Source organism: Loxodonta africana, chromosome 4 (genome assembly GCF_030014295.1).
Source record: "Loxodonta africana isolate mLoxAfr1 chromosome 4, mLoxAfr1.hap2, whole genome shotgun sequence".
Classification (NCBI taxonomy): Eukaryota; Metazoa; Chordata; class Mammalia; order Proboscidea; family Elephantidae; genus Loxodonta; species Loxodonta africana.
The window spans coordinates 172,260,553-172,279,760 of record NC_087345.1 but is presented as its reverse complement, the minus strand read 5'-3'; the positions used below and the strand labels follow the sequence as shown (position 1 = coordinate 172,279,760).

Genomic DNA, 19,208 nt, shown 5'->3' with positions numbered 1-19,208 from the left:
AAATCCATTTATTTTATGTGTACCTTTGTTCTATAATCCTGTTCACTACATTAAAATTATGTATTTGCCTCTTTGCATCAGTCTCTTCCTCTCTCTCTGAAAAGATAGCAAGTGCTTTCAGCCTATGAGCTGACTATGGTTTGGTACACAGTAAGTAGTCAGCGGATATTTGTTGAATGAATGAACAATACATGATTATGTATATCCAGAGGACCAGGTGGAAGTGCAGAAATGGGACCTGAAAAGGGATAACACATTAATCCATTAGCACCTAGCACTCACTCACAAGGATTCATTTGTCAAGCCAGCTGGCTGTCACCTGGCTCACAGCAGAGGTCTAAAACAATGTTTTTCAAAGCACAATCTTTCTTTCATTTATTTAGTAGTTATATTCACTTTGGTTCCCCCAAATTCTCATCTATCTTGCATTCAAAATACATTTATCCCACTCTGAGGACCATAAAAGTCTCAAAACTACTGCAGCAACAAATCTAAATAAATACTTCCCGAAAGTCCTAAATCTCATCATGTAAATAATGTAAATCAGATGTGGATGAGCCCTTGGGTGTAACTGATCCTGGGGCAAATTCCATCTATGAACCTGTGAAACTAAAGAACCGAGTTGTCTGCTCCCAAACACGACAGTGGCACAGGCATAGGGCAACAGTCACAGAATTGTCATTCAAAAAGGAAGAACATGGGAGGAAAAAAGGACTCACGGGTCCCAAACAATTTTGGAACACAGCCAGGCAAACTCCACTAGATTTCAAGGCCTGTGCTTTGCGGTTTCACCCCCTCGGCTTACAGTTTCACCCTCTGGGATTGCAGTTTTACCCTCTTGATCGTCCTTCTTTTTTCAAGAAAGGAAGAAAATGTTTGCAGCTGAGTAGCTATATCAGCTTGCTTTCTGTCTGTGGAATTTTGTGGATCCGACACCCTTCTTTCATTTCATACTCTATGCCTTTTTTGGTCCAAGCTGACAGTTTTTCTGCTGATATTAACTTCTTAAGAACCTTATGGATTCCCTATATATGTCACAGGGATTCACTTCATTAGACAAAAGACTCCTCCACAGATCTTTCCAAGATAATCCCATGTCTACTTTTGACTCCTGCTGAGATGCTCAGGGGATCTATGAGTCATACACTTAATCTCTTCAGAGACTTTTTTTGTGATTGAATTTTCCCATCTTTTGATTATTCTGAGGTATTTTTTTTTTATTATTATTGGCAAAAGGTCATCCAGCCATTCTCCTGGCTTTTTCTCTAGAGCACACTTTCCTGATTGTGAACCTCTTAATTTTACCATCTTTTGCAATCTGGATAAGCCGAGAGTTTCTCTAATCATCAAACCCTGGCTTCTTTTTGTTTTAGTATTTCTTCTCTCAATTTATTCCTTTCTTCTTGTGCTTTATTATAAGCAGGAAGAAGAAACCAGATTGTACCTTTAATATTAGCTTGAAAATTTCTCAGCTAAATGTCTAATGCCATTATTTACAAGTTTTGTTTTCCACATAGCTGTAGGACACAATTCCACTAAGCTTTCTGCCACTATACAAGGATCTCCTTCCCTCCAGTTTCCAGTTAAATGCTCCTCATTTCCTTCTAAGCCCTCACCAGAAACTCTTTTAGCTAACAGTCTACTCATGAAAATGTAAGTATCTCTAAGGTGATTTCGTTTTCTTTACTGTGTTCTTTCCTTCTTAGTACTCACTACCAGAATTATTACCATCCATATTTCTACTAACAGAGGTGTGTATCAGGGTTGTATCCCTTCACCATACTTATTCAATCTGTATGCTGAGCAAATAATCCAAGAAGCTGCACTATATGAAGAAGAATGCAGCATCACGATTGGAGGAAGGCTCATGAACATCCTGCAATATGCAGATGACACAACCTTGCTTGCAAGTGAAGAGGACTTGAAGCACTTACTGATGAAGGTCAAAGACTCTAGCCTTTAGTATGGATTACACTTCAACATAAAGAAAACAAAAATCCTCACAACTGGATCAATAAGCAACATCATGAGAAACAGAAAAAAAGATTGACGTTGTCAAGGATTTCATTTTACTTGGATCCACAATCAATGCCCATGGAAGCTGCAGTCAAGAAATCAAATGATGTATTGCATGGTGCAAATCTGCTGCAAAAGATCTCTTTGAAGTGTTCAAAAGCAAAGATGTCACCTTGAGGACTAAGGTGTGCCTGGCCCAAGCTGTACTATTTTCAATCGCCTTATGCATGTGCGAAAGTTGGACAATGAATAAGGAAGACTGAAGAAGAATTGCTGCCTTTAAATTATGGTGTTGGTGAAGAATATTGAATATACCATGAACTGCCGGAAGAACAAACAAATCTGTCTTGGAAGAAATAACAGGCTGAATGCTCCTTGGAAGCAAGGATGGCAAGGCTTCATCTCATGTGCCTCGGACATTATCAGGAGGGACCAATCCTTGGAGAAGGACATCATGATTGGTAAGGTAAAGGGTCAACAAAAACGAGAAAGATCCTCAACAAGGTGGATTGACACAGTGGCTATAACAAGGAGCTCAAACATGACAATGATTGTGAGAATGGCACAGGATGGGGCAGCGTTTTGTTCTGTTGTACGTAGGGTCGCTATGAGTCGGAACTGACTTGACGTAACCTAACAGCAACCACAGCATCGCTATTTTAATGAGCTCTTTTTTTTTTTGTAGTTGGTTACTGATGTATAGATAATCTGTAGGTTTTTGCTTACTGATTTTTTGTGTCAGTTTGCCCTGGTGAACTCTTCAGTTTTACTTGTCAGTTGATTATCTTGGATATCTTGATAGGTGATCATATTGTCTGCAAATAATGACTGTCTCTTCTTACGTGCATTTTTTTTTTTTTAAGTTGGGCTTTAGGTGAAAGTTTACAGCTCAAGTTAATTTCTCATTTAAAAGTTATACACATATTGTTTTGTGACATTCGTTGCAATCCCCAGAATGTGACAGCACACTACCTCTTTCCACCCCAGGTTCCCTGTATCCATTCGTCCAGTTCCTGTCCTTTCCTGCCTTTTTGTCTTGCTTTTGGACGGGAGTTACCTATTTGGTCTCACACATTTGATTGAACTAAGAACCACATTCCTCATGTGTATTATTTTTTGTTTTATGGGACTGTCTATTCTTTGTCTGAAAAGTGGGCTTTGGGAATGGGTTTCAGTTCTGGGTCAGCACAGCGTCTGAGGGCCATAGTTTCCGGAGTTCCTCCAGTCTCTGTCAGACTACTAAGTCTGGTCTTTTTTCATGAATTTGAATTCCGTTCTACATTTTTCTCCCGTTCTGTCCAGAACTGTCTGTTGTGATCCCTGTCAAAGTGGTTGTTGGTGGTAGCCTTGTTCTGGGCTCAGGCTGGTGACGTCTCTGGTTCATGTGGCTCTTTAGTCCTTTGGGCTAATACTTTCCTTGTATTTTTGGCTTTCTTCATTCTCCTTTACTCTGGACTGGACGGGATCAATAGATGTCTCTTAGATGGTGACTCACAAGTTTTTAAGACCCCAAACACTACTCACCAAAGTGGGATATAGAACATTTTCTTTATGAACTATGTTATGCCAATTGACTTAGATGTGCCCCTAGATTATGGTCCCCAGCCCCCAGCCCCAGCTACTCGGTCCCTCGAAGTGGTTGGATGTGTCTAGAAAACTTCTATGCTTTTGCTTTGGTCCAGTTGTACTGACTTCTATATTGTGTGTTGACTTTCCCTTCACTGAAGTTGACATTTTCCTAATATCTAGTTAGTGACTTCTCCTCTCCCTTCCTCCTCACCCTTGTAACCATCAAAGAATGTTTTTTTCTGTGTGTAAACCTTTTCTTGAGTTCTTATAATAGTGGTCTCATAAAATATTTGTCCTTTCGTGATTGACTTATTTCACTCAATATAATACCCTCCAGATTCACTCGTGTTGTGAGATGTTTTGTGGATTCATCATTGTTCTTTATTGTTGCATAGTATTCTATTGTATGTATGTATCATAATTTATTTTTTCATTCTTCTGTTGATGAGCATTTATGTTGTTTCCATCTTTTTGCTATTGTGAATAATGCTGCAATGAACATGGGTGTGCATATGTCTATTCGTGTGACAGATCTTATTTCTCTAGGATACAGTCCTAGGAGTGAGATTGCTGGATTCTCTAGTATTTCTATTTCTAGCTTTTTAAGGAAGCACCAAATCATTTTCCAAAGTGGTTGTACATTTTACATTCCCACCAGCACTGCATAAGAGTTCTAATCTCCCTCAACTCTCCAACATTTGTTATTTTCTGCTTTTTGGATTACTTTCAGTATGGCCAAGGTGAGATGGTAACTCATTGTAATTTTAGTTTGTATTTCTCTAAAATTTTTTTAATGGCTAATAATCGAGAGCATTTCCTCATGTGTCTGTTGGCCACCTGAATGCCTTCTTTGGTAAAACGTCTGTTCATATCATTTGCCCATTTTTTAATTGGATTATTTGTCTTTTTTGTTATTGAGGTGTTGAAGTTGTTTTGTAGATTTTAGAGATTAAATCCTTGTTGGATGTGTCACAACCAAAAATTTTTTCCCAGTCTGTAGGTTCTCTTTTTACTCTTTTGGTGAAGTCTTTTGATGAGCATAAGTGTTTAATTTTTAGGAGCTCCCAGTTACCTAGTTTCTCTTCTTCTGGTGTTTGTGCATTGTTAGTTATGGTTTGTATTAGATTTATGCCATGTATTAGGGCCTCTAACGTTGTCCCTATTTTTTATTTCATGATCGTTATCATTCTAGACTTTATATTTAGGTCTTTGATCTATTTTGAGTAAGTTTTTGTGTATGGTGTGAGGTATGAATCTTGTTTCGTTTTTTCACAGATGGACATCCAGTTATTTCAGCACCATTTGTTAAAGAGACTGTCTTTTCCCCATTTAATGGACTGGCTCTTTGTCGAATATCGACTACTCATAGATGTATGAACTTAAACATCTGGTTTCTCAAGTCTGTTCCATTGGTCTACGTATCTGTTGTTATACCAGTACCAGGCTGTTTTGATTCTAAGATCAGGTAGTGTGAGGTCTCTCAATTTGTTCTTCTTTTTTAGTAATGGTTTACTTACCTAGGGCCTTTCCCATTTCCATATAAAGTTAGTGACTTGTTTCTGTATCTTGTTAAATAATGCTGTTGGAATTTGAATCAGGATTGCATTGTATCTGTAGATTGCTTTGGGTAGAACTGACATTTTCACAATGTTGGGTTTTCCTATCCATGAGCATGGTATGTAAAACAATGGGGTTTATGCAGACATGAAAGGAGTCCTCTTGCTGCAGTGGTTAAGTGCTCAGTTGCTAACCAAAAAGTTGGCGATTCAAACCTCCCAGCTGCTCCACAGGAGAAAGATATGGCAGTCTGCTTCCATAGAGATTATGGCCTTTGAAACCCTATAGGGCAGTTCTACTCTGTCCTACAGGGTTGCAGTGAGTTGGAATCAACTCCACGGCAATGGATAAGTAGAAGTGAGGGACTTTAGGCCTGGCCTGAGTTGGGTCCAGAAGGCATGCCTTATCAGGAACACTGAATGTCCAGGGCCAAGTGCCAGCAAAGACTGCCAAGCACAGATAATCCCCAGCTTTATCTTATCAGCTCCTTTTCCTATAGAACCTTTACTTGGAGCAACACTATCCAACAGAAATATGAGAGCCATAAATGCAAACCACATATTCAATTAAAATTTTTCTAGTGTATACATTAAAAAAGTAAAAAAGAAATCAATGAAATTAATTTTTAATATTTTATTTAACCCAAAAGTATTAATTTTCTAGGGCAGCTGTAATAAAGTACCACAAAATGGTGGCTTAAAACAATAGAACTTTATTCTCTTACAGTTCTGGAGGGTAGAAGTCTGAAATCAAGGTGTTAACAGGGCCATACTCACTCTGAAAGCTCTAGGGGGAGATCCTTCCTTGCCTCTTCTGATGGTTCTTCTAGCTTCTCGTGGTTCCTGGCAATCCTTGGCTTGTAGATGCATCATTCCAATCTCTACTTCATCTTCACATGACAGTCTTACCTCCATGTCTCTCTGTGTCTCTTCTCCATTTTTTATAAGGACCCCACTCATATTGGATCAAGACCCACCCTCTTCTAGTATGACCTCATGTTAACTTGTAACATCTTCAAAGATCCTATTTCTGAACAAATTCACTTCACAGGTACCGGGGCTTAGGACTTCAGTGTATCTTTTGAGGGTATAATTCAGTCCATAACACCAATATTTTCAAAATATTATTATTTCAATATGTGATATAAAAATTATAACTAAGATATTTTACATTCTTTTTTTCACACTAAGTCTTTAAAACCCAGTGTGTATTTTACACTTAGGGCACATCTCATTTCAGACTAGCCACATTGCAAGTACTCAATGCCATATGTGGCCAGTGGCTGTCATATTGTACACAGAAACTTTAGAGCATAATCTATATAACAACATTGATTAGCCTTCAACTCCTGGCTGGTCAAATGCAAGTGAGCCCAGGATAAAACAAGTCATCTATCCTGGAATAATCGGAAGAGATTTTAGGCTACTGTGATAAGTCTAATCTCCTAACTGATAGATGACGACAATAAGTACAAGAAGGAAGGAATTTTGAGCTTCTCCCAGCTCAATCTAACAAATAATTGTCACACATCTCTACTTGAAGTGTCTTTTCCTGTTTTGCTTTCCCTTACACAGGCTATATTTTGTACCCTGCTGACACAGAAGTATAAGAAAATGACAGAAACTGAGGTGTGGAATAACTTGGTAATGAATTCAGTAATTTAAAAAGATTTAAAATCTCTGTCTCCCAACCTATGTTAGTGAATAATCTCCAGTTACTATGGAAACAAAGAATTTTAAATTACAGAAAATAAAGACCAAACCTCAAAAGAAAAATTATGTCAGTAAAAAATGCGTCAACATATGAAAATTCTTGCTGTTTTGATACATTGCCATATTCTTTTCTGTGAAATTATATGAAACACAATATTTCTTTGGCAAATGTATTCTTATACTTATTCCCTACACGTCTGTTTATATTTTCTTCTGTGTGTTTCTGAGCTTTCTCCATGTAGCTGTTTAGACAAGCCTGAATATTTGGCCATCTATTCCAAAATTTGTTTAGCTCCTATAGTTTGTTTAATAAGTGATTCCTGCCCTTATTGAGCTGACAGTTGACCAGGAACAACCAGACTTAAGGTAAGCCCATGGCCATCGGGACAATTACGACTCATAGCAACCCTATAGGACAGACATAGGACAGAGTAAAGCTGCCCTATAGGGTTTTCAAGGAGTGGCTGGTGGATTTGAACTGCTGACGTTTTGGTTAGCAGCCGAGCTCTTAACCACGGTGCCACCAGGGTTCTGACTTAAGGCAAGTAATCACAAATTAGATCTGGTGCAATTCTTGGGTTCTTTTTGCCAGGCCACCGTGTCCTTTGAAGAAATTTAAGGTGGTTGAGAGTTGACTCTTGTCCTCCACCTCTCTGTTGTTGTTAGGTGCCATCAGGTGCTGGTCAAGTCGATTCTGACTCCTAGCAACCCCATGTAACAGACTAGAACTGCCCCACATGGTTTGTTTTGGCTGTAATCTTTATGCAAGCAGATCACCAGGTCTTTCTCCCACAGAGCTACTGGGTGGGTTTGAACCACCAACTTTTTGGTTAGCTGCTGTTGCGCCAGCATGCCTCCTCTACCAGACAGTAATCAAAGCAAGCCTTACGCCACACACAGGGACAATTATTAAACAAAATGTTTATTAGCCTACAGCCCAAAGAGTTTAGATAACCATTTGGAAAGTTTGATAAAGTCCCAGTTTGCTGCCTGCTTAGGTGCCCAAGTACCATCTTGCATGAAGATATGACTCCAGATAGGAGCCTACTATGGAGTATTGTGGACAGAATTCTGTTGGCATCAGGCAACAAAATATTTTCTGGAACTGTGGCCAGAAATAGGACCATAGGGGTCATCCCTGAGGATAAAGCCTACAGGCCTTCCTAGATTTTACACCCTATTTATACAAGGGTGAGGAGGATTTCTAAAATATTTAAGCCAATCCACATATCTTGAACTCCTTTAATTTCACTGATGAGAACTTATAGCTAACATTCAACATCCTGGTTAAGAATCCATTGTTTTCACCATTTGAAACCTTGATTCTAGTATTTGTATACTAATTAGCAAATTGTAGAGAGCCGATCAAGAACAGATAACGGAAGCACTTGTAGCAGCTACTTTTGGACCCCGGCCTTCCTGATGTGTTAGCCGATTGTACCTGCTTAAGCAGAGGCCCTTAAGTTTTGTTGTAGGTGCTATACATTTGGCTTCTACTCATACTGAGCGTATGGACAACAGAAGAAAACATCGTCCAGTCTCGTGCCATCCTCACAATCATTGCTATGTTTGAGCCCATTGTTGCAGCCACTGTGTGAGTCCATCTAACGGAGGGTCTCCCTTTTTTTCACTGACCTTCCGCTTTATCAAGCATGATGTCTTTCTTCAGCGACCGGGCTGGCACAATTTCTCAAGGTCTCTACTGCAGTATTTTGAAGTAAATTACAGACATTGTAGCATTCTCTGTATTAGGAAGGGGAAGGACTAGGTCTAGAGGGAAGCCATACAAAGGGATTTAGTCTGGGCCGTTGTGGAATTTCTCTCTGAGGAAACATTTAAACTGACTTGAAGGATGAGTAGGAACTTGCCAGGGGATGGAAGAAGAGGTGTGGGGTAAGAAGGGCTGGGAGGGCCCAGAGATAGAACTCAGTGATTTAATGGCCCTGAATGTGAGTTGGAAGGAGGCATCAGGGTGGTCTCTCAGGCTTCACAGAGGATATAGTGCCCCCTGTCCTTTCCTTTTGTTAATGCTGTTGCTGTTTGTCTCCTCCAGGAACCCAGGACCCAGGATATTTCTGTCTGCAAAAAGGGCCTTAATTATCCCTGCAGATTTCAAGGGCCTGACAATCTCTCCCTGTTACTAACGAAAATGAATGAGTACCAAGGAGAAAAATAAGCTTTTGAAATACATTTACATTGAACTTTTGCACTATTTTGTATAACTTAAGATCTAAACCACTTTTTGAACTCTCATTCATCACCCATCTCTGACTTACAAAAATGATGCTTTTGGTTAATTGGACAGAAGTGCAGTTTTGAAACGAAAATCTTTTGCACAGAAAAATTGGATCTGCTTCTCGATATTTCTTCTCAGCTCGATGACCAATTTCCCATCACATGGGGTGAGGGCTGCCTGAGTAAGCAGGGTCTGTAATTACTTGGAGGATAGGTTGCCTTCCTACTTAGGCCGTAAGTGGCAAAGGGGGACAGGCTCACATAATGGGTTGATATTGCTTCTTGGCCTCTCAGATTCAATGGTCTGAAATGCCCTCTGCAGTCGGCCTACTTGAGATGGCATTCAGTAGTTGTTCATGTCTTTTATTTTGCTTTATAAAATCAATAAGCCCATGGGGGCAGATGGGAATCAATATACCAATTGTCATACACTTTAAGAAAGCTGGTGACTTCACCTGAAATGGTCTGCCTTTCTAAATGAGAGGCATTCTACACAAAGCCACTTCTGATTAGCCATGAGGTGGGAAGAAGAATTGCTTGTTAAAATGCAGATCGCTGGACCCCACGTGCAGAGCTTCTGATTCAGTGGGGCTGGTCTGGGGTCTGAGAACTTGTGTTTTTAACAAGTTCCCAGTGTTGCTGATGCTACAGGTCCAGAGACCACAACCACACTTTGAGAACCACTAAAAAAGAAAAACAAACAAAAAACCCAAAAAGCATCAAATGATATACCTGTTCTCTCCAGTGCTTGCTGGCTTTGTTCTTGGCTGGAAAATCTCAAGAGTCCTGTTGTAACTCACCAACGATGTTGGTCTACACAAGCGGCTAAATCTGCTAGAGGTGATGTAGGTAGCTGCGAAGGGTTGGCACGTCCAGAAATCCTGGCCAAACTCTGGCAGAGATGGCATGGAACCCACAAGCAAGTCAAAATGCAGCTCCATCAGGTCTGGAGTGGGGTCTGAGATTCTGGATCTCTAACAAGATTCTCAATGTCCCAAGTGACATCAATGTTGCTGGTGCCTGGACCATACTTGGAGTAGCAAGGGCCTCAATGGTGCTAGGGTCTGATGTCGGGTGAGAAGCGTTGGCATTAAACACAGGGCACTTGTAGCAAGAGAAGAGAAAAGAGCACCAAGCTCAGCCTGGAAACCTTAAGTACTGCTGGCCCCTCACAGAGCATTGGTGGCTTGTAACGGTCACTGTTACGTATCAACGTGGCTAAGCCATGATTCTCAGTGGTTTGGCAGACATTATGTAATCATCGTCCATTTTGTGATCTGATGTGACCAGCCAATGAGCTGGAATAGCCGTTTCTTTGGGCATATGGCCTGCATCCAATATGCACATGGACATTCTGGCAAAGCTCGTGCTCTCTCTCTCAATCCTGCACTCATCTCATCCTCTGGTCTCTGGTTCTTGGGGCATGGGAAGACTTCAGCCTGCCACCTGACCTACAGATTTTGGATGCATCAGCCCCTGCAACCATGTGAATCAGAATAAACCTCCAACCTGCTGTCCGACCCATGGATTTGGGACCTGCCAGCCTCCATAATGTCTGAGCCATTTCCTTAAAACAAATCTCTCTCTGTTTTTATGTTTATATAAATGCTTCACTGGTTTTGCTTCTCTAGAAAACCTAGCCTAAGACACAGTCCAAACCCCGTGGAATGAAAAGGACACGCAAACAGTAGGTTAATGCAATGGAGGCAGAAGCATGAGGAAGAAATGAGGGTAGATCCCATCAGCCATTAATGCAGAGTAATTTTAGTCAAATCTTGTATCTTCTCAATTTCCTTATCTAAAAATTGGAAAAATCCACTTGAATGAGATATTGCTTGCAAAGGCTTTTAAAACCTCCAAGACCCAGACTTTCTAGATGGAGCTAATCTTTTTTGAATAACTTGTGATAAATTAATAATAGCATAGGCCCTAAGGGCCAGTCCTACCCTCTACCCCATCCCTGTCTTTCACAAAGATTACAGCCAAAAAAAAAAAAAAAAAACCCTACGGAGAAGTTCTACTCTGCAGCATATGGGTCACCATGAGTCGGAATTGACTCTATAGCAATGGGTTTGAGGTTTGGGGTTTTGCTTTGTATTTATTTATTTTTGAAGCTGGCATGAGGTGGATCTTTCTTGAAGCATTACAAGATGAAATGAAGAAGAGAGCCTTTGAGATTGGCTATTGTGGAAAGTATCCCTGACCAGGAAAGCAACAGATCGGCGGAGCATTCTTTCGACAGGAGAGGAGGAGCCCCCGCCACTTGGAAAGGAAAAGCTTCGGCAAGGTAAAGCATGGATGGTCGTTAAAGATGAAACCTCCTGAGCTGGCCAGGAATTGAATAATCCCCCAAATAGGGAATCTTTGCTCTCTAAAACATTAAGACATGAAGGAATTGCCAAAGATCCACGATTTTGCCAACATTAACCTCTTTGGTTCAAACGAACAGCAAGAACAGCATATTTAATTTATTCAAACTAAAATAAGCATGTGCAAGAAGGGAATGGTTTCTGGGAAGTGCACGCTCAAGGATTTACCCTGCCGTTCCTCTTAATAAGTTGACGCTACAGAGCAGGGTCTCTCGCCTCAAAACTATGGGCATTTTGGGCCAGATAATCCTTTGTCGCGAGGGGCTGTCTTGTGCATTGTAGGACATTTAGCAGCATCTCTGTCTCTACCCACTAGATGCCAGCAGCACCCCCAACCCAGTTATGACAACCACAACTGCCTCCAGACCTTGCCAAGTGTCCCCTGGGAGGCAAAATTTCTCCCAAATGAGAACCACTGCCCTAGAGTGAGCTGAACATAAGATGCTGCTATTTGCTCCATGTGTCTCAGGACCCAAGACCTTCTCATGTTGTGAGCCTCTTGCCAAACTGAGCATGAGTCAAAGACATTTCTTCGGCTGCATGGCTTGTGAATGCAGTCCAAACACTTATGTGGGGTGGATGAAAAAGTGGCTCACATCGGGCTTCTTGAGAAATGCTCCTAACACAGAGACTTTCTTTTTAAGAAAGGACTTTAAAAAAACAAAAAAGATAGCCCTAACTATCTACGGTTTTCACCTTATGCTGTAACTTGAGACCCTAATCTCCAAGTCGTACGCTACATCACTGAAATTGCCTTCTGTCTCTCCTGGGATTACAAGAAAGATTGACAGAATGCTGGCTTCGGCAGCACAGATACTAAAACTGGAACGATACAGAGAAGAGTAGCATGGCCCCTGCTCAAGGATGACATGCAAATTCATGAAGTGTTCCATATTTCTATTTGTGCAGAAATTGTCAAATGGGAACCAAATTTGCTGTGTAAACTTTCACCGAAATTACAATAAAATATTATTAAAAAAAAAAGTATAGAGGATAGGGTCCGTGAAACTTACCTGGCAAATTAGCATGCTAGGGTACAAGCAAAGCTGCTGTAACAAAGAAACCAAAAATATGGTGCTTTTCAGAAGACAGACGTTTATTTCTCTCTCATGAGACAGACTCTACATTGGGGAACTGGCTCTGTGAACAAAATCGGAGCTTTGCCACTTACTGGCAAGAACGCAGCTGTCTTCTGTCTTGTGACTCCACTACCTCCTAAGGTGTTGGCCTGGCTACATGGCTGAAGCCAGGTCAGGAGAATGCCACTGGAAGGAGAGAGAGAGAGACCAGGGCAGCAAATTCCTTCCTGAGCAAGCAAGGTAGAAGCAGCACTCCTGTTCAAATTCCATTGGTGAGCCACAAGGAAGACTGGGAGAGGCAGACTTCACCTGTGTGCTCATGTACCAAGGAAGAAGGAGATAACAGGTCTGGGGAGGATACCAGCAGTGTGCCAAACTAGGAATTCAAGTTCAAAATTCTCAAGAAGTAAATCTTTCTTCTGAAAAGGACTACTGGAAAATTAAAAAAAAAAAAAAAGAGCTTCTCCTTTTTATTTTGGTCTAGGCACCTAAGCACAGTACTGAAGCCTGTGTCTGGGCAGGGCTGGATAAGGGAACAGAAGTGAGTCCCTCCCCTTACTTACCTCCTGAGCAGCCTTGGGGATGAGTTAGCCAAGGGAAGAAGACTGTGAAAAAGGCAGAAGGCAGATCAGAGGGCAGAGAGAAGGAGGGAACAGAACCTAAAAGTCCAAAGAGAAGCTGAGGGTTGCTTGGGCTGGCCTTGGGGCTTATATTTCTGTGGGGAAAGTTGATCCTGGTTCAACCTACAGCCAAGACTCCCTGATGCCCAGGTGAAGTAAGATGTCAGTCAACCTATCTACCATCCTCGCAAAGTCCTGCCGCCTGCTGTTGGCAGCACCTAGAGGACAGTTAAATGACAGATGCATCCATCATATGACACTCAGCACAAGCCAAGATTTGGGAAGAGTTTGGCTGTATTAGTTTTCTATGACTGCTGTAACAAAATTGGGTGGCTTAAAAAAAACAGAAATTACTGTCGTTGTAAATGTATCTATCACAAACATTTGCCAGTTCAACTTTTACAGGTGCACAACTTATTGACATCTATTTCATTAATTGGCTGTGCAACCCTGCCCTTAATCAATGCAAGTTTTCCATCACTGTAAACCGGAGCTCAGTATTCCATAAACAATAGCTGCCTCTCCTCCTCCCTCCCCCCCGCCATAACCGCTAATAAACTTGGCCTCTGTACATTTGCCTTGTTCTTGTCTTTTTATATAAGTGAGGTCATATAATACCTGTCCTTTTGTGACTGACTTATTTCACTCAACATAATGCCTTCAAGCTCCATCCATGCTGTAGCAAGAATCAAAACTTCATTTGTCTTTCTGGCCAAATAGCATTCTCTTGTATGTATGTACCATATTTTATCTGTTCATCCACTGAGGGACATTTAGGCTGTTTCCACCTTTTCAGCAATTGTAAATAGTGCTGCCGTGAACACTGGTGTACACAAGTCTGTTCGTGTTGCTGCTTTCAAGTCCCTTGGCGTATATTCAAGTCCCTTGGGGAATTGCTGGGTCATATACTAGTTACATTTTTAGTCTTTTGAGGAACTACCACACAAACCAAGAAACTCCTGGGGCTACTCACAAGGAAGGAGCCTCCCCTAGAGTAGATGCCCTGATTGGGACTTCCAGCCTCCAGAACTATGAGACAATAAATTCCTGTTTTTTGAAGTGACCCACTTGTGGTATTTGTGTTATGGCCGCACCAGGCACATAAGACACTTATCAAAATTAAGAATCCTTCTGACTAATCTTTCTGGAAACATAGGTTGCTGGTTCTAGTGCTAAAGCTTTGAAATGGCAATCCTGTATTTTCTATCATTTTGAAAGCAGTGAAAAATTTTATCATGACAGATATTTATACTTATGAGATCTAGTTGCAAGATACATAAAAAGAAAGCATGCATTTAAGAAGAATCATGGTAGCAGGGTGTCTTTCTCCAGTTTTAGTATTTTATTTCACATTACTTCGTAGCATTTTTAATAATGCAGAAGATGAGCAGTATTTCATTTTTCTGAAGTGAATAGGAATTAAGAATTTACCTGAATTATGTTATAAAACCACCACCCAACTGTCAGTTTGCTGTACTGTCATGGCCTGCATGTTGCTATTATGCTGGAAGCTATGCCATCAATATTTCAAATACCAGCAGGGTGACCCATGACAGACAGGTTTCAGCTAAGCTTCTGGGCTAAGACAGACTAGGAAGAAAGGCCTGGTGATCTACTTCTGAAAATTAGCCAGTGAAACCTTATGGGTCACAACAGAATATTATCTGATATGGTGCTGGAAGATGTGCCCTGTAGGTTGGAAGTCACCAAAATACACAATGACCGCAACAGTGGACTCAAGCATACCAGCGATTGTGGGGATGACACAGGACCAGGTAATGTTTCACTCGTTGTACAGAGGGTTGCCATGAGTCAGAGCCAGCTCAACAACAGTTAACAACAACAACATATAGAAAGCACAGTGAAACCTGCAAAAGCTGGAAACTGTGTAAGGCAGAAACTTGTCAGAGAAGGAAAACTCAAATATTTTCCACTGATAGAAAAGTGGCAAGCTGCACCCTGCCAAAGGTGGAAAACGGGCAAGACCCGGAAAAACAAGACAGTCTCGTCTAGTTCCGGCTCTCACAGGTTTCACCGTATATATTTCTTATATTTGCCAATCTAACACTGATTATTTTTATTTCTGAAAGGAAAACATTCAGTTATTTCAGAGGTTTTAAATATTTGATTAAATGCATGTTGGAATAAAAAAACAGGTTAGTGACCCGAAGCCATCAGAAAAACTGGGGTTCCCACCTGCATTCTCCAGGTATCGTCCTCCGGGTGGGGCCCTGAGCCTTCATGCTGGAGGTAAGCACCATTCCGTCAGTGTTTTACACGTGTTTTCAGCACGTGAACATTTTGTACCACATGTTTTTGGGCTCTCCAGGAAGCTCGATCATTAAACACACATTTCTCATTTCTTTCTTGTCTGGCACAAAGTGGGGCTTCATGCTGGAGCCCTGGGCTCCCCCCGCCGCCTGGCAAATCCAACTGTCCAACAGCTGCCTTCAATCACTCATTGCCTCCGTGCCCAAGCAGGACGTCCAGAGCGCGAACGCAAGCTGTTTCGTGTGGAGCAGGGAACATCTGCACACCAGCACAGGCTGGAGCCAGAACTTCCCGCTGGAGACTTCTCGAGGCCCCCAGAGACATTAGTGTACTGTTGAGGAAAATTTTTTTATGTTAAAGAAAGAAGACCCAACACTGCAACAAGACCTTCATGGGGCTTGGGGACCCCCATGTAAACAGCGGACTCTTCCCGCAATAAGCAGCCCTAGTAGTGCAAGAGTTAAGCACTTGGCTGTTAACTGAAAGATTGGCAGTTCGAACTCACCCAATGGCTCTGCAAGAGACAGATCTGGCAATCTGCTTCCACAAAGATTACTCCCAAAAACCCTATGGGGGCAACTCTACTCTGTCACGTGGGGTCACTCGGAGTCTAAAAACCACTAGATAAGAAAAAAGCATCCAACAATTTCCCACAATTGCTTAAGGATGTGTGGACTCAGCATCTGATGCAACAGGGATGGGGAGAATAGAGTTAAGCTAAGGAATACTATCACTTTGGAGTGTTAAAGTAAGCCTGGGTCTTGTGCACACACACCACCAATCACACACGCACACAACACGCGTGCACACAAGACTCACACAACATGCGCACCCAAGCTGGCTTCGGAAGGACTTCCCTGAGCACTTCCACCAACCCGCCAGCTGGGGGCAACATTGCAAAGGCTTTGTAGGGCGTTGCATTCAGAGACCGCAGGCGAAAGGATTAATAGATTTTACAACCTTTTTTTTTTTTTATGGAGCACCTACTGTGTGCTCCAGGCGTTGTGCTGGTCCTTTAAAAAAAAAAAAAAAAAGGTCCTTTAGTGGGGCAGAAATGAAGAAAACGGAAACGTCTCTTCCTTCATGACTAAGCTTCACTGAAATGCTCTCAAGAGCTGGGCATGGGAGAGTCACTGCTTTAGATCCCACTCTGGCACTGACTAGATTTGTGATATCAGATAAGCCACCGGATGGCTTCTCTTTTTCTGTAACATGAAATGGTTGGTAGAGCAACGCTGTCCAGTAGAAATATGTGAGCCGTAAATGCAAGCCACACTTGTAATTATAAATTCTACAGTAGCTCCATTTAAAACGTTTTCAAAGAGAAACAGGTGAAATTAATTTTAAGAATAGTCTATTTAACCCAACTTAACCAAAATATTTCATTAGGTAGTATAAAATGATTGGGATAGTTTACATTCCTATTTTTGGTATGAAATCTTTAAATCCAGCTGTATGTATTTTATACTTGGAACAGGCCAGTTTTCAAGGGCTCAGTAGCCACATGTGGCCGGTGGCTGCTGCATTGGACAGCAGAGAATGAGGGCATCGAGTCTAATATACTACCCTACAATAGCTTCCAGACAAAGACAGGCTAGAAAGAAAGGCCTGGTGACCTACTTCCTAAAATTAGTCAGTAAAAACCTATGGATCACAATAGAACATTGTCTGACTCGTTTGCTTTAAACACATCATCAGGAGGGACCAATTGCTAAAGGATGACATCGTGTTTGGTGACATAGAGGGCCAGTGAGGGCGAGAGAGACCATTGGTGAGATGGACTGGCGCAGTAGCCAAAATGATGGACTCAAACATGCTGGTGAATGGGAGAATGGCGCAGGGCCACTCAGCTTTGTTCTGTTGTGTATAAGGTCACCATGAATTGGAGTCAACTCAGAGGCAACTGTCTAAGAGGAGGGGTGGAAGAAGGTAATAGAACAAACTCACCCTTTACTTCTTTGTCTCTTGGGGAAATTGAAAACTAATAATTTTAAAAGCCCACATGAATCCTAGTAAACCCTTGCGGGTTAGGGAAGAAGTTTGGAGAAAATATTGATTTTAATTATATAGCATTTATTTTCTAGACTTAAGTATCTCCTCTGCCATGGTACTAGCTGACCTTGGAAATGTTCCCAAACTTCCTGAGCCTCTGTTATGTCATCTGCAAAATGGGAAGAAAAAAAAAAATCTGCCATGCTCAGCTCACAGGTTTGTTGTAAAAACTGGATCAGGAAACATGGCTGAAAGCTGCCAAGAACTGTAAAGGAGTGGAGATTTTCACCTACTTGCAAGCTAACAAAGTAGTGTGCTACAGTTTCATGGATGTGGCACAAGACACGAGACACTTGGATCAGAGAATAAAGGCTTTATTCACAGTATCAGCATATTTTTGCACCCGATCCCTAACCCCAGTTTCCACAGGGTGATGTGAAGAGGGCCAGATGATGCCTGTGTACACTGTGGGGTACAGGGGAGAACCCCTGCTTAGGAAACTCAAATCTTTTATAACAGGTAGTAAGCCTGCCTGCCCTTTGCTCCAGAACCCGCTGCCGTTGAGTTGATTACAACTCATAGGGTTTCCAGGGCTGTAAATCTCTGTGGAAGCAGACTGCCACATCATCCTCCCACAGAGCTGCTGGTGAGTTTGAACCACTGACCTTTCTGTTAGCAGTTGATAGCTTTAACCACTGTTATAACCAGGGCTCCTCCTTTGCTCCGGGGGAGGCACTATCTTTATTATCCATCACCACGAGCTGCCGTAGAGTTGACTCCTGCTCTTCCCCTGTGGCCCCATGAATGTCAGAGTAGAACTGTGCTCCACAGGATTTTCAGTGGCTGAATTTTCAGAAGTAGAATGCCAGCCCTTTCTTCTGGGGTGCCTCTGGGTGGCCTTGAACCTCCAACCTTTTGGCTAGAGGTCAAGCGTGTTAACCATCTGAACCGCCCAGGGACTCAGGAAACAAACCTGCTCTTTTCTCTGGAGGGAGACACTGTCTTAGTCTTCCAAGGCTCTTTGCTACAGAAACATCCTTGAATAGCTAGTTGGAACAAAGTCAGTCAGTTCTTCTGTTAGCAAGATGCCCAGAAAGGCGAGGGATCCATGGAGAACTGTCTCCCCACAAAAGTAAAGTGTAAGTACAATGTATATATAGGGTATTCTTATTTTACTTATCCTGATAATTTTCCTGTGAGGAGATAAAGGGCAAAAACTATATCCTCATGTCCTTTCTACAGTTAAGAAGTCTGAGGCATGGACATGTTAAAGAGTTTGCCTAAGTACAACCAGAGTGCTCCTTAGAAGCAAGGATGGCAAGACTATGTCTCACACGCTTTGGACATGTTGTCGGGAGGGATCAGTTCCTAGAGAAGGACATCATGTGTGGTAAAATACAGGGTCAGCGAAAAAGAGGAAGACCCTCAACGAGATGGACTGATGCAGCGGCTGCTACAACAGGCTCAAGCATAACACAATCGTGAGGATGGTGCAGGACTGGGCAGTGTTTCGTTCTGTTGTACATAGGGCTGCTATAAGTGGGAACTGATTCAAGGGCACCTAACAGCAACAAGGCTACTCAGCTCTGTGGTGAACCTCCGTGTCTACCACTGAGAAATCTAGACTCAAGGCTCTGTGTTATTTCTTCCAAACCCTGGCAAGATGCTCTCGAATGCCACTCAAGCCTCCATGCCTGCTATAATCTGAAAATCTTGACGCCCATGAACATTCAGCCAGCCCAGCCATGAGAAACTTCTGAAGCTTCCCGGGCTGAGCTCACTTGAAAA

The 19,208-nt window shown here is 41.9% G+C and overlaps 1 non-coding gene across 1 annotated transcript; it reads left to right on the top strand.

The window, feature by feature from the left end:
- Window positions 1-12,250: 12,250 nt before the first annotated feature.
- On the top strand, window positions 12,251-12,357 carry LOC111750876 (U6 spliceosomal RNA). Its single transcript, XR_002785933.1, has one exon. It is a non-coding gene; the product is annotated as a U6 spliceosomal RNA (small nuclear RNA).
- Window positions 12,358-19,208: the final 6,851 nt, after the last annotated feature.